Genomic DNA, 20,816 nt, shown 5'->3' with positions numbered 1-20,816 from the left:
TTGACTTCACTGACGTACTGCACTCAGACTTGTGCTATGCATTATTTAAGTCTTGCCTTTCTCAATATTTCACCTCTGTCACTCACTGAGGCAGCAATAATCAAATGAAATTCAAAAAGGGCTGCTACTCAAAAAGCTGGGTCTTTAGTATAAACCTGAGCCAAGTAATGAATAAGAAAGTGAAAAATCTGAGTGTGTGTGGTACAATTTTTTCATTTATTTTTCATATTAAGAATTGTGCCTGTGCTTAACCCATACATTGAGCCGTCACCTATACAGTACCTGCTGCTTTATAATACCTCAAGACTACTGTCACAGTTCCTCTAATTGGTGCTACCACAATAGACAGTAAAACACAGCCTGAGAAAAATGCTGAGGTTGGATACAGCACGGCCTTAGACAGCCGGTGGTGATAAGAATTGTCAGCTTAAAATGCTGCTTTTTCCTGGGCTTGCGTGAATTTCTGTAACCAAATCTCTGTTCATGTTGGAATGGCTCAGATTGCACAGATTCCAAGGCCTGTGCTAAAACTGCTTAGTCTAAACACTGATGTGAAGCAATGCTTGAGTCTTCTGAACTGCGTTTAAGCTGCATTTTGACACGTCTTAATTTGAATATATTGAAGATTTTTTTAATATAATTTTAGAATATAAACAGAGATTTGCAATGCTAATAGACACACACTCAAGACTTTCTGCATATGGATGATTCTTTAGTTCAGTACCCTACAATATTTTTATAGGGAAAATGGTGTAAAAACTAAGGGTTTAGGGGTTTTCTGCCAATCGTCTTTATAGATTAGGTTTGCAGGAACTGTCAATAGATTGCCACGTTAAGTTTTTTTCCTACAGATGTTTGATTGGGTTTGAATCCGAGCTCTTGTTGAGCTTATTGAGAACATTCATAGAGTAGTGCTTAAAGGGACAGCTTCCCAAAAATAAAAATTTCTGCACCATTTACGACAAGTTGTTCTAAACTTATGGGAATGTCTTTCTTCCGTTGAACAAAAAAGAAGATATAGTGAAGAATGCTGATTAAAAAGCAGCCCTTGGCATCTGTAGTAGGAATAAAAAAAATACTGTGTATGGCAATAGCTGTTTTTTAACAACATTCTTCAGAATCTTCCATTGTGTTTAACAACAGAAAGAAACTCAAACTAGTTTGAAACAAGTAGAGTAAATGAAGACAGAATTGTCATTTTGAGGAAAATTATAAATTTAAGTCTCTCCTGGATTCCCTTGGATATGTGTTTAGGGCTACCGTCCTGTTGGAAAAGGAAAATTTTCTGTTCAGTCTGAAGTTCTAAGTGCTCTGGACCAAGATTTCATTTAGGGCACAGATGTCAATCTCAGTTCTTAAAGAGCCTCAGCCCTGCACATTTTAGTTCCAAAGAGACATGAGTTCTTTAGGCTTATTTGAAACCATACAAGTAGGTGTATTGAAGCAGGGTTGGAACTAAATTGTGCAGGGCAATGGCCTTCCAGGAACAGAGTTTGTAATCCCTGATTTAGGCTATCCATGAAAAACATCCCCACTGCACCATGCTGCCATCTTCAGGAAGGTACTGTGCAGCTGATGCATATTTCCGTCAGACATGAGGCTTAAAACTGAGGTTCAATTGACCAGAGAATCTTGTTACTGACAGTCTGAGAGTCTTTAGGTGCTATTTCCTAATTTCAAGTATTTTTATTTGTCACTGAGGAAAGGTTTATGCTTGGTCACTCTGCCAATAATCCAAAGATTTTACCAAAGAGTGTTGCAAAGAGTCTTGGATAGATGGTTATCTTTCTGTACGTTTATTCCATCTTCATACATGATCATGGATCTCAACCAGAGATACTATTAGCTTCTTTGTCAGCCCCTAACTGAGGCCTTTCTCCTCAAATTGCTCAGTTTAAGCCAAGCTATAGGAATAGTACCAGTTGTTAAATGGAGAAAACATTCTATGTGAACCTTTAATGGAGGAGAATTTCCTGTAGTTTTCCTATAATTTGGGCCTCAACACAATCCAGGCAGATTATAGCTTATCCTGCAGGGAATAGGGATGGGTGATAGGCTCTTAAAAATATAAAACAATATTTTCTGTTTTTTCTTGTGATAACAATTTTATTGACCATAATTTATTTGTATACATTGAGAGGGAAAAAAATGTATTTTTGAAGAAAAATATTCACAAGAGGCTTCAGTGTCAGCGCTTGACTGAGGGCTTGTCTGAAGTTGGGGCGGACGCGATGGCCATATTAGTCTGCAGTTGGCTACTGTCTGAGCTGGGGTCTTTGCATAAAGTGATCTGATTGGCTGACACTTCCGTTGGTGCTTGAAATTCCCAACTTCTACAGCAAGCAACGCCGCTGAAGGGTAAAGTCTAGATCGAATATTTGGCCGACTGAAAGTGCAATATGCACATCAATATAGCAGCATTTTTTATGACACTGTATAAATAATATAATTAACATTTTTAAAGTACTGTGACAGTTGGGATTAGGGTTGGGATGGGTGTAGGCATTAAAAAATACAATTTATTGGGTAATTTAATAGATAGAATAAATAATACTTGGTACAACTACTGTTTTTACATTACTGTGACATTGGGTTTAGGTTTGGGGTGGCGGTAGACGTTAATAAAATACAATAAATAGGATATTTAATAAATAATATAAATAATTCTCGTTAACTTCCGGCTGCAACCGTATCCGACCTAGCAACAACCTCGCTGAAGCACCGCCAATGGATCCACAATTCAGTTCAGCAACGCTTAACGTCATTCATTCAAACTGAATGGGAAGCGTTAATGCTGACACCCCATGTGAATAGGATTTAAGGATAAAGATGATGGAATTGGATAAACAAACCAAACAGTAACACAATAAAAAAATTGCAGCAATATCTGGACTATTTCTGTTCTTTAAGCCATCCTGGGTATTTTATTAGCATAAAGTATATTTCTTACATTTACTTAGCATTTATTAATGAATACTATAAAATATTATGGATTTGTCTTCATTCTTTGATATGGAATCACGCCTGGTCACAAAAAAGAGTGATTTCAAACACTTGACTGATGTTATGAAGTAAATATATGGGTCGATTGTAGATGTTATCATCATAATTATAATAAGTCTATTTTTTATAGTGGGAACATTTTTACCGGTATATTCCAAACGATAACATATCGCCCATTCCTAACACCAACATTTTCTGTAGACAAGTGTGCCCATTCCTGTCATGTTGAATCAAATTAATGTTCCATAGGTTAACTCAATGCAAATGATATAAAAGTAAAGATAAATTAAAAAGTTTCACTGAAAAGGGTATGAATTGTAATTAATGTTTTGAGATCATATTTTAATTGTATTATGATCTCAGGGTAGGACAATAGCTATATTTTATTGACACAAACTGGTATCATCACCATATAATTTTAATTACAGGTCATCATTCAAGATCTGAAGTCTGTCCCTAAATGAAGAATTACCAGTAAACACTGAATATGCATTATGCGCAAATTTAGTAGATAAAAGTACTGCAGCAGCTTGTGCCCCACCTGTTTCAATTGTCCTCACACGCATCCACACATTTAACGGCACCTAATTTCCTCCCCATGCTCTACAGATGGTGCGTTAGGTATGCCAGTCTGAGCCCTGAAGGCCACGGCCATGTATCAAACTCACAAGTGGAAGTGTATAAGAGCGAGAGACCTGAGAAGACAAACAGCCTCATGTGGACCCACCAGTCCTCCTGTAACTGAAAAATCAACAGTATAGTCTGAGAGTTTTGACAGCCTGCCAGAACTAAATGTCCTGTAAGAGCTTGGCTCACTCTATAAAGAATGATGATATGCCTGTCCTTTTGAAGAGGAAACAGACTAAAATCTGGTGACCTTCGAAAGGTTGATTTTAGTCTTTTTTTCTGTCCCACATATCGAAAAGTGCATTCTTTGATCAGTTTACTTCAATGAGTGAAATTTTACACACTGATGGACTAAGTCTGATTCTGTTGCTCTGATTTATGTGAAACCACTAGCCTGTTAATAATCATATACATAATATATTGGTAACATATCAGTTATTAACTGCCATTACAAGCTGAAAAAACTGTTTAAAATGAACAATATATTGTCACTTTGATTTATTTTATTTTTTTATCTACATTTTCAAATACAATTAAAATATTTAGCATTCATTATTTGATATATTTTATACAACTACTATTTTAATATAGTAAAATTATTATTTTCCATATTGTACATTTTCCATACTCTATTTGTGATACCTTAATTCCCTTCTAGCACTTAAAAGTGTAAAAATCTTATTTTAATTTATTTAGATCAAATAAAATTATATTTTAATGTTGTGCTTATTGGTTATGAAAGAATATTATAAGTAATCTTGAGCATCAACCACAACATATACATATACCCCCTATATATTGTGTGTTTTTATAAAATATACAAAGATATTGTCAAAGTGGGATCACTCACAAATGCACTGATCTATGGAATTATCAAAAAACATATTTATTTACAAAAAACACTCGCTACAGTAACTGGAACATCAAAACACAGGCAGGACAAGAAGATGTGACAATACAATACCAGATGATGAAATAAACAAACTTAGGGGTGTAAATAAATACACAACACATGATTGAACTGAATACATACAAGGGTGTGACACAGGTGGAACTAATAAACATTGACAAACAACGAGAAAACAGAACAAAGGAATCACATGACATAAACAGAAGCACATGGATGTCACATGACGTGACAATCACATGACAGAACAAGTACACATCATAGATATATACATTAGATGTCGCCTGGCCTATTGTTGTCTATTGGACGGAATGCGTCAATAGCGCAGCCATCTTGCTACAGGGTAGCGCTCCTTTGAAATGAATGCAGGACCAAGGTACAGTGGAGGACTGTGGCCATCCAAAGCCAGAGATTTACACATATACACATATATCTGTGATCGGGAGTTTTCCTGGATGTTAGTATGTTTTTTTTTTTTCTAATTACGAAAATTATAATTTTACATCACTTTTCTACATTGATGGATCAGTGACCGCACGGGCATTCCTGACAAAAAGCTTGTGTTTGTGTGTACAGAAATGTACTATTCACCCTCCCTGTTAAATTTAATCTAATCCGTGTCCTGAAACACACCTCCTCTTCTACTTTCACTCCTTATACTGACGGAGGGAGCGATTAGTTTGTAAATGAATCCCCCGACACGTTAGCCGACAATAAAACAAGTTTCCGGCAGCGCAGCATCTCGTTGTCATATTTCTTTTGCATTGTTTGCTGATTTTTTTCAACAAAACTAGCATAAGCCAGGTGTTTAGTGCGAGTTGGAGCTGCTTTGCTGTATAGTGAATGCAGTAAGTGACTGTTATCATCAATAACGTTACCTGATTAGCACAAAAGTTCAGAACATACAAAAACAGAAAAAAAAAACTTGATATTACCAATCAAATGTTCTGCCTTTGTGCTTTGTTTTCTTTGTTAGCTCGTTACTACACCCGTAGACAGCGCTAAAGTCCCGCATCTTCACGTAATAACAATGTCTTGACTAGTGCGGTTAAATGACATTTGTCCTGGGAGCACTGTACCAATGTGGCGGCGCTATTGACGCATGCTCAGGGGGTCCCTATGCGATATCTAGTGTATATATCTATGAGTACACATTAGGTGTCATTTCAACATTTTAACTTCATGCAGCGATCGAAATCTGTCTTAAAGCGGTGCATGTCGGGTAGAAATTTTGTCCGGCTTGACGCTGCAAAGACGCCACATGACTGTCACATGTGACATCAAAGGAACTGCGACATCACTTCGAGATCAAACGATTGATTCAGCCCGTGCAGTGTTGAAGAGCGACTGTTGGAGCTGCGATGATGACACCGACATTACACAATTAGCTGGATTCACCACATAACAACAACCACGTATGTTTCAGGTTTTTTACTGGAAAAATTCTGTCTCACAAATTTCAAAACAAACAATTAATTTTTTATGTGATCTCTATTTTGTATATATAGAAACATTTCTTAATTTTATATTAATAATATTGAAAAAGTTATGCTGCTTAATATTTTACAATTTTTGATGAATTAGACAAATCAAATGAACAGCATTATTTAAAACACTTTAAAGATTATTATTGTCACTTTAGATCAATTCTGTGTATCCCTGCTGAATTAACATATTATATTCTTTAAATCAAAGCCCTTTTATCCAAAAAGTCATTAATAATCCAATCGACTGTTCAACTCTCTTCCTACGATGCCATAATAAAGCGAGAAAGAAAAAGACTCCTGGAGAGACTGCAGGAACAACTATCTCTCTATTACACATTTACTGTGATAAGACCTTTTAAAACACGAGTCTCTGCTGTGGATGTCTGTACCGAGGGAGAGATGGCAATTACGATGCCCAGTGACTTCATCTGAAGCATGGCATGTTCTCACCGACACATACAGCATCTGCGGTGCCTGAAGCAGAACAATGACCGCTCTGTGTCCCAGAAGTGGACACCAAACAGAAGCTCATCTGTACTTCAGCACTTCACAGCAGAGATAAGAGGAGTGAGAAACTCTCCAGTCCTCCTCATTGACACCACACAGGCTCATCCATTCTCTCTAATGGCTATATCTCAATTGACCCCCATAACCCAACAGATGTGGAGGTCCTTGACCTTTTTACTCTCTGACAAGGGCATCTAGCCTCACGCACCCCTCTCTATTTGATCAGACGTTTTTATTGGCACTCCCAGTGAATGGATGAACTGCTGAAGGCACTCCTGACCTGGATGTGTGCAGTTCAGGGTTAAGTAAGTACACACTCTTTTGGATGAATGAGTCGTTTAAAATATGTGACGCTTCAGTTCAGATTCGGTTAAAACTCCTCTTCGGCAAGCTCATGGCTTCAGTGCTCTCGATATAGGATCATTTTTCAGGAGCTGGACAGGAATGTACTTCTAATCTAATTTCATCTCACATTAACACAGATTCTCAGAGCGCCGTGAATGCATCTCATTCTCACTTCATCCGTGATCCATGAAAAGATTACTCAGTCACTTTTGCTTTCTAGAAATGTCTTTTACAAGCCACTTATAAAGAAAATGTAATGATGGAAGGAAGCATTAAATAATGGTTTTGTAAAGCAAAAAGTCTGCATCTTTTTAGAGCTTTAAAAAGTTTTAAATGTGTTTGTGGTGATGTACTGTTAGCAAGCATTCAAACCTTAAACTTCACATTCAACAAAACAGATGCATCCCAAAATGAGATGAGAAAAAGTGAAAAAACAATATTTAAACTTAAAAAGCATCTGTAAAAAATAATAATATAATAAAATCTGTAATGTTTATAATCTCTCAGAACTTTATACACTATATATTTTACAATACTAAACATGAAGAATGATTATAATGATTATAAAGAAGCTCTTCTCTGTTTTTGTTTCAATCCAGGCTCATTCTGAACAAGTACCTCTATATACATTTCTTGAGAGCACCAAATATGTCCTAGGAGCTACTTTTTTTGCAGTTTTTGTTTTTGTCAATCAACCAGAGGCCACTGGGGACTGACTGTTTGACTGACTGACCGATCGACTGACCTTCCCTAAACCCAATCAATAGTATTTTAAAAAGCATCGATTAACCAGCCACCACCCACTTCCCAAAACCCAATCAAAGATTTTCAAAAGCAATCCAGAAAAACAAAAGTCCTCACCTGACTTTTACTACGTTTTCAAAATTTACCACATTCTCACCCTGTTATTTACTTGTTTATTTTATTTCTTGGATTCTGTTCTTGTCTTTTTTCTTTAACTGTTCTTCACTGGACTCAAACCCCATCATAATGGTCAACTCCTTTCTGCATCTCAAGTCCACCAACGTGTGTACATGACGAGCTACTGGAAAAACTCATAACAGCGTGAAAGCCTTCCATATGGAGGTAAGTGGTCAGCTGGTAAATGAGAAAAGAAACGGTGTCATAACTATGGTTAGGTACCGAAACCTGGTGCCATTATGGCACCGGTATCTTTGGAACCGGTATGCACCGGATCAAATCAGCATACGAATTTCGGTGCCTAATTGGTGCTGCAACAAGAACTTAAACCAGGTCGCGCACCAGAAACGCCACTCGGCGACGCACAGCGCCATGAATTCGCAAGTCAGCGGTTGTCCAGGCACGACTCATGACTGTTCATATTTCTGCCATGTCGCAGAGCGCCATCTGAATAGTTTCATTTTAAGTAACATGCGAATGTGAACGTCTGGTGTGTGATACTATCAACTGTCATGTGCGCGCTGTGCACTGCTCTGAGCAGCGCATCTGCTGTGTGACACCCTTAAGAAGCACAAAGGGGTGCATTAAAGGCACACATGAGTAAGCGTTGTGTCACACTATCTCTAAATGTTTAATTCTAAACAGCTTTGAGGGATACGGATGTCAGTGATGTCAGGCGTTTGTTATTTATAGAAGGCAAAGCTCGCTGTACGGCTCATGCGGCTCGCGACTCACTTCATCAACACGCATGATCGCGTTCATCAATTTGCTTAAACTAAGCATTCTAAAGTATGGCTTTATTTTACAAGCAAGGATTCTGACACGCCAACATGCAGCAGATGTTTTACAAAAGTTGCGTGTAAGGTGAAACACATCAAACTTATGAAATGTGAGGGCTCATGGAACTAACTTAAAGGTGAGGAATGGACTGTCTTTGACAGCGTGTGACATCATCTGACACATTATCTGAGTATGTTTACATGGACACCAATACTCTGATTTTAACATGATTAACACATTACTCTAATCACGAGTCTACTACGTGAACAGTGATTTTTGATTATCTTAAAGGACCACAGACACAAACTGCGGAGGAAACATTTATAGGCTGGTGATGCAATGAAGTTACTGATCTATGTGCTATAACATGTAATTGGGAATCATGAATGTAACATTCAAAAAGCAGCTCATGTATACGCCTGAATCATATGTCTTATTCAGATTAAGGCAAATCATTAGATCACTGATGTCCATGTAAAGGAGTCACAAGCCCCAAACCCAGGAAAAGGTGTTCCCTGATTTTGATGACAGCCTTTCCACAGGTTAGTAGTAAGCTAATGTAATGTTAAAAGCATAATGCTAATCTTACATTTATGTTAACAAACAAATGATCAAAAGAAATATATTGATGCAATTCAAATATATAAAATATGAATTGATGTTTACTTTAAACGGATTATAAATATATATTTAATTTGTTCAATTTTAACGATATAAATATAAATATATATAAATATACATATATATATATATATATATATATATATATATATATATATATATATACACACACACACACACACACACACACATATATATATATATATATATATATATATATATATATATATATATATATATATATATATATATATATACATATATATATATATTTATAATCCATTTAAAGTAAACATCAATTCATATTTTATATATTTGAATTGCATTTGAATTTTATTTATTTTTTTGTCAATTAATTTTGTGGCTAAAAGGTATAGGTTCAGGCACCGTTTTGGCACCAGTACCGTTTTAAGAGTATCGATTTAGCACCGGTATCGGAAAAAAAAAAAAAAAACGATACCCAACCCTAGTTAAAACACCCCATAGCATTTGCTTTTAAACAATGAAATGCAGCCGTACATAATTCTGGCTACATAATTCACAATCTCTAGAAACATACATAAGGCTATGTTTTCAGAATGAGCCTGTGTTGTTTTGTTTTTATGTTTTTTTAAGAACTAGAGAGCCTTTCCTTGAAGGCAGAGCCTCTGAGCCACACCCATTTATTGTGTCATCATCACCACGAACCAATGCTGAAAACTTTTTTTTTTTTACATTTAATATTTTTTTATTTATGAACTGCGTCACAATATGAAAATGAAAAAATAAAACTTCTGGTTCATGCAAACTTTAAAAACAGTGTGCGGGCCAAGTAGTATGTAATTTACAGTCTCCGAAAAACAGTATGTGAGACTTCCACCAATGGTAGTTTGAAGATTTTTATCAGTTATTATTTAACTTCTTGAGTTTGGTAGCTGACAAGCTTTTTAGAACTTTTGACAAACTACTAATAGAATTACACAATTGTCATGCCAGCTCATTTTTTAATTTTGCTTGAAGTAGCCATAACTGAGCTAATCTTTATTCATTTCACCAGTTTAGTTCAAAAATAGTTACAATTGTGTTACCTTACATATTCACACATAGATATCAACAATAGCTAATGCAAAATTAAGAAGTCATAAGGCTCATAAATAGATTCAGTTCTTTTTGCAGCAACAGATGCTGAAAACTTCTTATTTTTTTACGTTCACTTTCTATGGTAAATAACTGACTGTGGATTGAGACTTCTTTATCAGCATATGAGATGTCCACGGACTCGGATAAACAAAAATCATTTATAAACAAAAATGATTTATCGGTTTTATTTAACAACAGCTATTTTGCTAGCAAAATGATTCGCAGCCTTTAATATTTCAAGTGTTAGTAAAATATTCAAATATTTGAACATGTAAACAAATAATAAACATGTAATAAGCATGTAATAAAGAATAAAAACTGACAATATATGATTTGATTTAAAGGTGATCAGTAAATTGGTTTAATTAGATGTAAATAATATGAAACACATTATATGGATATTTGACAAACAAAAACCTGAGCTATGATTCATTCAAACACTGCGCAACGCGAACAAACTAATCATGTGGAAGTTTGCCTACTGCCCAGTTGCAAAAATAGGTTTATTGATCGGGGCTGAATCACAGGTCTTAACCTTGACATTCTAGCAACAAAGCATTGCAAACCATTACATTTTGAGACAGAGAACCTGACTCATTTCCTTCAAGTTCTTGGAAGTAAAACCATGTAGTATAGCAACAGAAGGTGGAGAACACTACTCAGAGACTACAAACAGAGACTGACTAATTAAACCTAAATGTGAAAATGTGTTTTATTTATAAATAATAATAAATATTACTATGAATTGATTGTTTTATTTGTAATGGAATAATGAACAATGAGCAATATATAATCAATAATCATTTGCTGTTTAGTTTATAATTAATTCTTTTACAAAAAATCACTTTAATAAAATGCTGTTCTCTTGACCCTTTAAAAACCTTGATAAGAATATTAAACAGCACAACTGGTTTCAACATTTTTAGTAATAATAAATGAACATTAAATAAGCATTGGACATGTCTGAAGAATCCTGTCACTGGAAACTTGAATCCAGTCATGGTTTTCAAGACATTAAATTGTTTCAAATATAATTTAATATAATTATTTTATTATTATAAAATATAAAATAAAAATGTATATGTTTATATTGAATGTAAAAAATTAAATATAAAACTGTTATCCAAAATCATAAAAACATTTCTTAATACAGTTTTTTTACTGTATTTTTAACCTCAAAATACCGACTTTAATCATTAAGCAAACCCAATGTACATCCTCTTTGTTTTCAGTCAAATTATGTCTGTCTGAGATTTTGGGCATGGTTAACAAACTTAACCACACCTCTCTCCTACTGTCAGTTTTGACAGGGTTATGACAACAAACAGAAATGGTGAGGAGGTGGCGTCTGTTAGGTTGTAATAACTCTACCAAAAACCCTTTTCCTGATCTTTCTGAATTAAATGCCTACTTAACTACATACAATCAGCTCACAATATAAAAAAGCCGCACCCACTGTTTTCTCATTTAACATTTTCTTCACAAGAAGTGACTCAATTGACACAGGTAGGTAACAAGATAATGACAAAGGACGGATGTAGTATGTCCGAATTCCAATCTTGATGCTACTCACATTCATACTACATAAAATGCACTTATAATAATTAAACCTATTATAATTAAAATTTCTTATAGTCATAAAGTAAATTCAAATTCAGATGTAGAATCTACTCAAGTAGTAGGTGATTTTAGTTGCAGCCTATTTTCTTACACATTCAATCAAAAGCGTTCTGGCAGGCAAAACCTGCCTGGACCTAATTTAGCTGTTCATCAGCCAATCAAAACCAAACATTTAATAGCCCTGTAGATTAAATAAGCTTATCAATAATTATATAAATATCATTATATTTTATATAATTTATAATCTGTGCAAGTTTATCTACTGAAAAAAAGTTTATTCATTGCATGTTCTTCAACCAAAGTGTTCCTTCTGTTGACATCAGTTTGATGGCTTCAGCTACAATATCCTTAGCCATGCCCCTCTTACAATTAGTTTGCTATAAGGAATGATAAATAAAAATAAAGCCCCGCCCCTACTTAATATTTAATTTCAGTTGGAAGTAATTCAACATAATGAAACAAGAATCTCAGCAACTCTTTAAGCAGACTTTAAAGAGCATATTTTTGTAAGAAATGTTATTAATTATATTATATTATATTATATTATATTAAATTATTTTAGATTATATATTATATTATATTAAATTATTTTATATTATATTATATTACTTTATAATATATATTACATTATATTAAATTATGTTATATTATATTATATTATATTATATTATATTATATTATATTATATTATATTATATTAGATTATATTAGATTATATTATATTATGTATTAGGCAAAAATTGCTGCACTGTGGCGAAGTGGTTAGCACGTTTGCCTCACAGCAAAAAGGTTGCATGTTTGACCCTCGGCTGGGTCAGTTGGCGTTTCTGTGTGGAGTTTGCATGTTCTCCCCGTGTGCATGTGGGTTTCAACAGATGCTCTGGTTTCCCTTACAAGTCCAAAGACATGCGGTATAGGTGAATTGGGTAGCCTAAATTGTCTGTAGTGTATGTGTGTGAATGAGTGTGTATGGATGTTTCCCAGTTATGGGTTGCAGCTGGAAGAACATCCGCTGCGTAAAACATATGCTTGATAAGTTAGTAGTTCCTTGCACTGAGGTGACACATAATAAATAAAGGGACCAAGCCCAAAAGAAAATGAATAAATGTATTTGGCAATAAATAACAAAGTAAACAAAACAGTAATTAAAATGAATAGTCAGGACTCAGGTCAAAATCTTTGATTGAGACAGGCCTAGTAGGACCATGTTGGGTACAAAAAAATACATTATAAATGAAACGTATTACTTCTAAATAGCTAGTTGGGCTATTTCTATGTCACCATAGAGCTATAATCTACTCAATCGCTCAACCTCATCTGCCTCTGAGAGCATGAGGAGGACCTAGTGAATGTTTTATGAGGCTGGGTGGATATAGCACACGCCCTCATTCCAGTAGATTGTGAAGAGCTATATTTACATGAATTATTTTATAAAAGAATTCTAGGTCATAAGTCTTCCGAAATCAGAGTCTGCCAGAATCAGCACCATCGTGTCCAAAAGCTGCCTTTTCTGTCTCAGTCTCACAGTGTTTTGCATTTTCGGTTGTAGCCGCACACCTGAGCACATTGAAGGGGCTGCTGCAGGCCAGCATTAGCAGTCCACAGTGTACTTTTCCACAGTGCTTCACTGAGCTTTAATTTGCTGCTGCTGCTCGGTCTGTCACTATCAGGTTTAACCTCTGGCCATAGATGTCCCCTGCCTCCAAAACACCTCTGAAATGCTCTCTTGCACTACAGCCGTCACCAATAAACCTGAGTCACTGACAGTTTATGTACTACTTTTATTGCTTAACCAAATTACCATGCTAGTTTTCAGAATGCAATTGGAGTAGAATCAAGATTCATTGATGTTATGGAAAGAAAAACTGCTTCCGGCCATGTTCATGAGATCTTACTTTGATACAACAGTGCTTCAGAATGCATAAAAATGAGGCAGGAGGAGATTATAAAACACACGGAAAACTGAGTGAAGACTTATCACAATGCCAAAGAAAAAAGGGATGGTGCAAAATACATGATGACAAGCTTCCAGTCACTTCAAAAATGTCTAAAATGTTTCATTCGGGTCTCAGAAACAAGACTGCTTTTCTGAATCCTACAGATTCAACTGATAAGAATAAAACCCCGACAACATGAGGCAAGAATTTCGTGCCATGAGACTGAGTCACAGAACAAGGCGGTTAGTATTGGGGGATACTGACCTCGCTGCGCTTTTGTGTATGATCAGAATTTATGAACTGGTGCAGTTTGTTCAAACAGGTTTGAATTCTTTTCAACATCTTGCTGAAATTAATTGCAAATGCCTTTATGGTTATTTGATTTATTTATGTTTTCAACTTACAGAATATTTCAGGGCTACAGTAATAAAAAGAGCAATCTACAATAAGTTTATATGAATATGTATAATTTATTTCCAAAAGTACATTTCTGTATACCTACATTTTTTTGGCAATACAAAAAATTTTTAATAAGCAATTAATTATTTACCAAGAAAAAGTGTATTACATGTTTATCTTTATTTTTGAAATATAAAACAAAAAATAGTAGAAAAATAAAAATAAAAACAATATTGTAATCACCGTTGATAGATATGTTCCAAATATATTAGTATTTAGTGTTTTAGCTGAATGAATCATTAATAGCCTACATTTAACGAAAAGGCTTATTTTGGACAACAAATATGATTACATTTTATAATCAAAAAAAAATTGACAAAAAAACCCTACAATCTAATTTTGCTCAAAGTGTCTGGAGGCAGGCGATGCAGTGGCGCAGTAGGTAGTGCTGTCGACTCACAGTAAGAAGGTCGCTGGTTCGAATCTCGGCTCAGCTGGCGTTCCTTTGTGGAGTTTGCATGTTCTCCCTGCGTTCGTGTGGGTTTCCTCCGGGTGCTCCGGATTCCCCCACACTGTCCAAACACATGCGGTACAGGTGAATTGGGTAGGCTAAATTGCCCGTAGTGTTTGTGTGTGTGTGTGTGTGTGTGGATGTTTCCCAGAGATGGGTTGGGCTGGAAGGGAATCCACTGCGTAAAAACATGCTGGATATGTTGGCGGTTCATTCCACTTTGGCGACCCCGGATTAATAAAGGCACTAAGCCGACAAGAAAATGAATGAATGAATGTTTGGAGGCAACACACAAAACCCCTGCTACTCTGTAAAAAATCCTGGTTGCCTTAATTTTTTAAGCTGAATAAAATTAACCTTATGAGTCCATTGAACGTACATTATGTTAAACTTACTTAAAACAGTTGGTATAACTTATAAAGTTAAGTTAGAACATGACTACCTTAGATTAATAAGTTACAATGACTTAAAAACACATGCTTTCAGGACTGATTGATCGTATTTTTTACAGTGTAGGCAAAAATAATTGTACAATTGGACCTTTGACATAACAGTGTGACAACTTGCCCCGGTCTCCCCTACAAATGAGTAGGTCAGTCTTTAAATATAACAAAAAAGGTTTCAGTAACTGCCCCTGGTCAGCTATTTTAATGAGTAGCTAAATTATGTTCTCGTTTGGTCAGTAGTTTGCGCAGGTGTTTGGGTAATAAGACTCATGGCTGTCCAACAGCCGCTGTAATTTCAACGAGGTTAGTCACTCCCGTGTAAACAAAACGCTGCCACTATCCGCTCACATCAGTCCGACTCATTATTCCACCATAAACGTGTTTATCTCATACAGGTATCCTAATAACTCCACAACGTGACACTGACAACCCAAACACCCCCAAATATAACCCCGCTAGACTGTATTGCGCAATCTATTTCAAACAAATTATTATGGGACGCTTCAATTCTCATTACAGACTATAAACACAGCGCGCGTCGCCATAAAACAGTGGCTCAAAACAACCAAACACCGAATTCATTGCATTAGAAATAAAATTGCGAAGTGTGTGATGATGTTTTGAATGACAAAAGCTTAAAATCGCTTTCTTACCTTCGTATAACAGCTTTGAATGAGGACGTGCTCGCGTTTCTCTGCTTCCTCCGGTGACGCTGCTGGTACCGCGCGCTGCGTCAATAATGGCCTTTTATACTATTACGAGATTTTCTCTCTCTTTACCAAGCAACCGCAGCCTCCAGTCGCAGTAAGGATGCTTTCGTCTGCGCGACACGATCTCTCTTCCTCCACTCTGTCTCTATCTTCTTTTCATAATAGCCCAAATCATTCCTCTCCTCCCTCCCACTCCATCTCTCTCTCTCTTCCTCTCTCTCTCTCTACCTCTTCTCCCCTCCCTCTCACTCAATATTTGATTCAAACGAGGGAATACGATTAATGCAACTCAACTAAATCAACCTCTTTTCCCTTTAATGCACACTAAATGTACACAAAGAAGGTTTCCTCAAAGGAGGTAAAGTGTGTTCCCTTCCCCCCACTGGTCCACACATACAAATACACACAACACACCCCTTCACACCTCTAATGAAACCCCAATGGCACAATATCCACACTCTCATGACATCTCAGGGAAAGCACACTGTCTGTGTTCAGATGATTCATAAAGACTCAGAATAATATCTAAATAATCATACACAATGCTGCCACATGCAAATACATCTTTATCTGAAGGCGGAATATTGAACATTTATGTAAAATAGCCAACCACAGAATAGCCCTACTCGTTTATCGTAATGGGCTGAAATTGGGTTTGTTTCTGCCTGAAGGGAAGAAAAATCTCAATCAACCCAAACTCATGAGAAAACTATAAATTTAGGAGGTGGTTTAAATCTGTTGTGATTCATGTGTTTACCCACAGTGTTACACAGCCCTACAATTGTAAGTAATGCTAAATATAGCTGTAAACAGGGTATAAAATATATTAAGCTTAGTCGAATATTTCCATAGTCGAAAATGCATTCATTAAAGCTTTCAACATATAAACACTAATGTTATTCAATGTGTTTGGAATGTAACAAAAACATGAGCTGTGTTGTTGAAATGCATGAGCAAGACAGCATTTACTGTAAACACTGTCCAAATCTGGAAAGTTCATTGTCTCAACACCAGGGACCTCATGTATCAACGCTGCGTACGCGCAAAAACGTTGCTTACACCAGGTTTCACGCCAACTTCATGTTTGGCGTATGTGCATTTCTTGTGCGTGTTTGTTTTATTTCCATTGGCGACTCCTAGAGGCAGTTGTGTTAAATTGCACACTACAAAATATCTTTGAGCCATGCAATGGCAGCTGTATGGGACGATATCATCCGCATGTCTAGCAGGTATATAAGGTTTCCATACCATAGCTGACCAGCCAAACATGAAAGCCCAACTTGCAGCGATCGCCGGTTTTCCCAATGTAATCGGATCGATCGACTGTACGCACAATGCTATAAAGATACCATCTGAAGATGAATTTGCATACGGGAATCAGAAACATTTCTATTCAATAAATGTGCAAATAAAATATGATGCTCAAATGCGCTTAATATAATGCACACACTTATTAATGATTCTTACTTGTGTTCCTCGTGATGAAAAGTAGGCAAATCCTGATATGTAATGGGGAAAAAAAGAAGAATGGTTCATCAGATGCTGGATTTGAACCGGGTTCATGAATAACAGTGTCAAAACATGTTGTCATGCGCATTACGAGCTACGCCACTAGCGCTGCTGATGTTTGCCCTTCGGCGAAAATCACTAAACTGGCTCATTCCAACAACAAACTTGCAAATAACATTTTTCTCTGGTATACCTCCAATAGAGCACCTACAATTCACATTCTGTTCAAAGTTTCTCTTTTTGCTTGCTTTTGCCATTGCTTTATTGTTTGGATTTGCCAAAATAGAGTCATTAGCATATTCATACAGGGGAGGAGGCAGGGAGGGGTTTTGTGCTTGTGCATGTTGCACTCAGTTTCACGTTCATTCGGATGTACAAAGAGAATATGCGTGTGATTCGGCATACGCAGTGTTTCATACATCTGCATTTTTTACTGTGTATGCACATTTACAGCTATGTGCGTACGCAATGTTTTAGTATGATTTCAACGCAAGTCTTCGCACATGAGGCCCAAGGACTATGTCTCCTTGACTGAACCAGTCAACCAAAATGTATCAGATGTCCAAGAAGTAAACAAGTTTTTGTTTTTCTTACAGAAAGTTTTAGACAAATATAAGGATGAAAGTCAGTTCTTACAGGGTGCAAGTAAATTGTACACAAATCTCAAAATGAGATCTTAATTATTTGTACTAATTAAGATAAAATTCGGGTGAAATTTTACCAAAATAAAAAGATTGTCCACAGGATTGTAAACAGGGTTATGATGTCACTTCCAAACCAATAAATGTATTGTTGGATCACCATTAATTTATGTGACCAGCTATATAAGACCGGACCAATAATGATCATCTCTCAGATTTCTCTTATTAAGAAACCTTTTTTTTTTTTTTAGCATAAATGCATGGCATACTGTACTTAACACAAAATATACAAAAACACATTTACAATACTATCATATATGTAAATACAATGTTAGAACAATGTAAGTACAACAAAATAATTGTTAAAACGATGTAATTACAATTTTATTGCAAACTAATCACAATGTTATACCAATGTAACTATAATGTTGTAACAATGCAATTACAATGTTAATACGTAGATATTACATCTAAAAAGTTTGTAATTAGATATCTAGGTGACAATACTGTACTGTACATGAAATATTCAAAACACATTTACAATATTATCATAGACGTAATTGCAGGGTTGTAACAATGTTAGTAAAATAAAACCTTGTTATAAAAACAATTATAATTTTAAAAGGTAATGACTTGTATTAACAATGTAATTACAAGATTGTAACAAAGTAATTACAATGTAAATGCAATGTAAGGACATAGTAACTAAGTTTGTATTAACATGTGTATTGTGTATATTTACATATACAATTAAAGATAACCAAATATTGTACATGCAACATAAAAGGAAACATTTACATGTATAAATATTGTTTTGGATGTAACTACAATGTAAATGACATGGTAATTACTATGTAACGACACAGTAAATGAACATAAGACAAGCTTGTAATAACATACTACATCTCAGACGTAGTTACAATAACATAACAATGTAAATACAATGTCATTACATCCAAAATAAAAGTTTGTAATAACATTTGTACTGTTTATATTTACATACAAATACACCAACACAGTACTTGGAATATACAAAAAACATGGTTATAAATGTTATCTTAGATATAATTACAATGTAAACAGTAATGTAATGACTAGGTAATTACAATGTAAAAGTAATGTAATGACATAGTAATTACAATGTAACGACACTGTATTTGCACACAAGATAAAAGTTTGTAATTCCATATACAGCTATAAATAAACAAACACTGTACATGCAATATACAAAGAAATATTTACATTTATAAATATGAGCTTGGATTTAACTACATTGTAATTACATGTAACGACATAGTATATATATCCAAAATAAATGTAATTACATATTACAATGTTATAATAATGTAATTATGAGGTTACAACAACGTAGTAGTTACATTGTAATAACAACCTAATTACATTGTTATAACATTGCAAAATTTAATTACAAACATTCATCTTAGATTTAATTACTACGTCATTACATGTAATTACATATGTACTGCATATATTTAGGTATAAATACACAAATAATGTACATGAAATATACAAAGAAACATTTAAGTTTATAAGTATTATCTTGGATGTAACTGCAAAGCAATAGCAACGTAATTATAATCTAACGACATAGTAATTAAGTTTGTAACTACATGTGTACTGTGTATATTTATGTATACAACTATAGATAACCCAATGCTGTACTAGCAATATACAATTAATCATTTACAATGTAATCACATAGTAATAAAAAGTAACGACACAGTGCACACAAGACAAGTTTGTCATTATGTATATTGTATCTCAGACGCAATTACAATGTTATAACAATGCTATTACATCCAAAATAAAAGTTTGTACTTACATGTGTACTGTGTATATTTACATATAAATTCACAAATACAGTTCTTGAAATGAAACAAAGAAACATGTTTATACATATTATCTTGGATGTAATTACAATGTAACTACACCGTAACAAAAGTTTAATTACATGTGTACTGTTTATATTTACGATACAACTATAAATAAGCAAACACTGTACATGCAATATACAAAAAAACATTTACATTTAGATATATTAGGATGTAACTACAATGTAATTACATGTAATGATGACATAGTATATACAAAAAAGATTGTAATTACATTTGTACTGCATATGAAGGTAGCAATTTGGTTGCAAAATACAATAAACGCCTTTTTTGACATTTGGATTTTATTACTGGAAATCACTGTTCAGATGTACCTTAACCTATGTGTGAATTGTTGCCATTAATAACATTTAAGAATGCACATTTTAAGCAGAGTACAAAATGTATTTGTTCACAAAACACGATATCCGCCGGACCAGTTTCTTTACAAAGTGCGATATAACAGATTTAGAATATTCAGGATGCTGCGCAAGTTCAACATCCCCTGGGAAGAGAGTCACCGCCGGTGAAGTGCTCAGAGTTTGCTCATTGATTTAGCGATAGAAGATGAAGCTTTCAACTTCACAAAAATGTATAAAAACGCTACCAAAGTGGACCAGAATCCCGCGTCTGTCTACAATACACAAATGCAGCAGGGTACAAGTCTCTGCTGATGTCAAGAGGAAGGCCAGGCAGCGCCTTTTTCCTGCACTCCTCCCGATGACAAGATATCTGTCTGTAAGGCGACATTTCTAAGTGTCCTTTGTAAGTTAATTATTTAAATAATTCTTACATGTAGGTGAGTAGCCTATCTGAAGATTTCTTTAGGCTGTT

At 35.0% G+C, this 20,816-nt stretch overlaps 1 protein-coding gene across 1 annotated transcript in view; it reads right to left on the bottom strand.

The window, feature by feature from the left end:
* Positions 1–16,077, bottom strand: part of cntn2 (contactin 2) — a gene marked incomplete at its 5' end in the record, with an annotated part of 92,844 nt that extends 76,767 nt beyond the window's left edge. Inside the window, 1 exon segment of the mRNA NM_131446.1 lies at positions 15,884–16,077.
* Positions 16,078–20,816: the final 4,739 nt, after the last annotated feature.

The sequence above is a fragment of the Danio rerio genome, chromosome 11, assembly GCF_049306965.1.
Source record: "Danio rerio strain Tuebingen ecotype United States chromosome 11, GRCz12tu, whole genome shotgun sequence".
In the NCBI taxonomy this organism is placed as follows: Eukaryota; Metazoa; Chordata; class Actinopteri; order Cypriniformes; family Danionidae; genus Danio; species Danio rerio.
The sequence above is the reverse complement of the archived record's forward strand: the minus strand, read 5'-3'. Positions and strand labels throughout refer to the sequence as shown.